This window comes from Mizuhopecten yessoensis, unplaced genomic scaffold (genome assembly GCF_002113885.1).
Source record: "Mizuhopecten yessoensis strain PY_sf001 unplaced genomic scaffold, ASM211388v2 scaffold6575, whole genome shotgun sequence".
NCBI lineage: Eukaryota > Metazoa > Mollusca > Bivalvia > Pectinida > Pectinidae > Mizuhopecten > Mizuhopecten yessoensis.
Genome location: NW_018406618.1, coordinates 3,997 through 8,274, shown reverse-complemented (window position 1 = coordinate 8,274; position 4,278 = coordinate 3,997).

Here is a 4,278-nt window from a genome sequence, read left to right as displayed (position 1 = left end):
CACTAACTACAACATATACGAGGGATACACGTTACCGGACACTAACTACAACATAGACGAGGGAGACACGTTACCGGACACTAAATACAACTTAGACGAGCGAGACACGTTACCGGACACTAACTACAACTTAGACGAGCGAGACACGTTACCGGACACTAACTACAACATAGACGAGGGGTACACGTTACTGGACACTAATTACAACATAGACGAAGGATACACGTTACTGGACACTGACTACAACATAGACGAGAGAGAACCGTTATCGGACACTAACCACAGCATGAATGAGGGCGACACGTTACCGGACACTAATTACAACATAGACGAAGGATACACGTAACCTGACACTAACTACAACATAGACGAGGGATACACGTTATTGGACACTTACTACAACACAGACGGAGGATACACGTTACTGGACACTTACTACAACATAGACGAGAGAGAACCGTTATCAGACACTAACTACAGCATGAACGAGGGCGACACGTTACCGGACACTAATTACAACATAGACGAAGGATACACGTTACCGGACATCACCTGTACTTCTGACTGTAAACCTAACTATACCTTTGTCTGGACAAAACCTGACAACAACAACTTCCCTGCCTCGGCTGTGTTGCCACTGGGGCAACTGGACAGATCAGAACGCGGGACGTATATATGTACTGCTGGTAATGTCATGTCAGGGAGTAAGAAATAACAAAACAAGTAAGTAGACTATTTGTATATAAATATATGAATTGTATATTAAGCATGATGTTTATAGAAATAATATTTTGCTTTAAAAAAAAATTAAATTCAAGTCCATTGTTTTAACGATGCAATATGTTATTGTCATATTAAGGTATATATTAAAATTGCATAGCATTCGCGAAGGACATCAACCTATTAAATATCAAATTTAACGAGGGATTATATCCATTATGAACACCATATTAAATATGATATGAATTTAAGTATACATGTTTCATTAAAGTCGTTACTTATTTCTTACAAACGGTTTTTATATTCAATAATTGTATATGTAATATAAATATATAACAGTATTAAACGTTATTAATAAGTTTGATTCGTCATCAATCCGATGTTAATTTTGTACAAGATTTACTAGGTATCATCGATAGAAAAAACGATAAAAAATGTTGGTTTTAACTTATCGGACATAACATACTTATACATAATCAGTACATGATATTAATAATAAAGTGCTGAAAATACTTAGTAAACCAATGTGGTTTGGTGTATATGTGTTTTTTATGTACAGCTTCGATCTAGGCGGTTGGCGTGATTGAATCAGTTTCTGAAGACTTTTGAAGTATGAAAGCTATGCATACTAATGTTTTGAGGCGTCTTTAAGTCTCAATATTGTTATTGGTATCTGGAGCATTGCCATTGAGTTTACAAAAGTGGTTCAAGTACTTGTAAATACCGAACCGTAGTCCAATGTATCGGAAACTATTCAAATACTTCTCTGTCAGCAGATAAGTGAATTACAACCACTTACTTGAGTACATACTTACTGCTGCCAACAATCATAATACATTAGGGTAATAGCGGGCATTCTCGGCCGAACGCGACATGCACGATAAGTACGGGAAAGTAAGTGTGAATTGATTTTATCCTAGATGAAGGCTTTAAAACGTTCGTCCTTCCGGAAAAAGGGCATCATGCGCTGCTCCGTGACTGCGTTGGTGTGTTCCTTTTGGAAATTTAAAATAAATACCTGTAACTTTTTGTCATATCTCCGACAGATGTTCATGTCCAATGACAACCCTAAAACGTGTACAAGTCGATGTTACCGTTGAAATGCTCCGATAGCCTACATATTTTTTTGATATTATAATTTTTCCCTAACTTAATATTGTTTCAATGTAGTACTTGCGCTTTGCTATCGCATACTGAAAAATGCCGACGTGCACAACATATTGTGACGCGACTGTGACGTCACAGCTAGCACGCGTCATCCTAGTGTTTGAAGCCAACTCGAATGTTCTGCAGAATATTTTGATTTTATTTATTCTTATCCCTACAGTTCAGTGTACATTTTTGCTGCCTACAAGTACATGTACTTTGTAGGCAGGTACACATAATGGATGCCTTTGATATCGAGAACGTATTTTATGCATTTGTGCTGTTTTTTAAAAGTTCTTCTGAAGTCAAGTTAACACAATTATCAAATAGAAAGATTTGTTTTCTGTATTTTTACCATCAAACATTGCCATATTTTTCCGTTTCCTATTTTTTTCAAGATATGATTCATTTAAAACAACGTATTTTGCTGCGCCGTTACTTTCCTCACCTTATCATCTCTTACAGTACGTTACTAATTTTGTTTATTTCAAGCTGCATTTCCTCTGTTTTTCATACAATTATTCTGATGCCAATGGTAATCGTATTACAAAAACATATGAATATAATTAATAATTTATACTAATCTCCCTTTCCATAATTATACTTCACTATTTATTTTTGTTTTACGTCCTATTAACAGCTAATGCCATTTAAACACCAGTCCAAACAAATGTGTGTAAATCGACTTTTTTAAACTGGATGTGGTGATTCTTTTCGGTGATCTATAGAAAATGGAGCAAACGTTTGGTGACCGGAATAATAAGATATAACTCGATTTAATATTAGTACCTCAAAGCGAGTCGATTGAGAAGAACCGATTTATTTGGATCAATCTGATTCAATAATCTGACTACAAAACCCTACGTCACTCCTTAGTTGTAAAACCTGCCTAGTCAGAGTTGATTTATCGCGAAACAAACGCTCTGGAAAAACGCAGGGAACCGTACGCCCTCTTCAAATACTTCATTGTCACCGGATAACTGATTTACACTCTCTAACTCGAGTACCTACTTAGTGGTGACCTCGACCACAACACATTGAGGTAATAATGTGATGATATAATTTCTAATTTCGTAGCTCGTATTTTACTCTCTGGGTCTATTTAATACTGTAATATCAGGTAACTCGTCTTAAGTAGCAACTTGCAGTGGAAATGTAAATATACACATGCATTCTTGCATATTTGCCTAAGCAATCACATTATGCAATCATGTTATACGTTTCATTAACATGCCTTCATAATTAGAGAAGTTATTTACTGAAAGTAATATGTAACATACATATTTAAGGATGAATGGACAGAACAAAATCCAAAATGTGGACAAAATAGAAAGTGAAGACTACATGAATAAATGTTCTTTTGTATTATTAATACAGAAGAATAGCATACACTACAGGGATAACAAGAAACATGTAATAACAAACAATAAGACAACATGATAAGCCTTTGCCACTATTTCCCTTTTACATATTCTGTATCCAAAAGAATGACACAGCGAAGTAAAACACGATTTTATTACACAAATACAAATACTCTCTGCCTTTTATACCTCCATTCATACATTTAGACAAATTATGACTGTAGTATGTAAAAAAATAATCAAATGGAGATAAATCTATATAAACAATGTTTATGGCTGGTGAATAAACCAAGAGCAGATAATCAAGAAAATGATAAAAAAAACACAGAGAGAGCAGAGCATGACATATATAAATAACCAGCCCCTCCCCCTCCTTTCTAAATGACAGATTGTAAGTTGGTCTGTACCCATGTGACTTTTCTGTGTACACAAGCTTTATTATTACTTCATAAGTGGTCATGTGTAACCTTTGACCCAATCCCCTTGTATGACCACCGTGTAGATATCATTATTACAACAGCATTGTGTAAATATCACCTAAATGTGTTCTGGAGGTCATTATATATCATGTATACAATCTTTTTAATAAGGAAGACATTTTGCCTGAGACCTTTGACCCACTGGCCTTGACATATGACGACCAGAATACAAGCTGGTGTAGACATCAATAAAACTGTACTATGTTGTAAATATCAACTGAACATTTTGAGAGGTTTGTGACATATCTTGTACACATTTATTTGTCATTAATTTAAGCTGTAAAGGGATCTAGTGCGATCTCTCACAATGGGCAAGCGGACAAACAGATATAGTGGAGTACATGTATCTTAAAATGGTTGAAGTTGTTATACTAGTATTGTTATTTTCAGCATCATAATATGTTGTAAAATATAGATGGCATACACAATATGGGCTACAGTGAAGTAACAATGGTACTATTACAATATATCATTTCAATAAAAAGGACTTTGAAAATAATAAACACTTTGAAAGTTGCACAACACCATGAAATATTCCATACCAAGTTGAATGTAAAGTACTCGTCATCCCG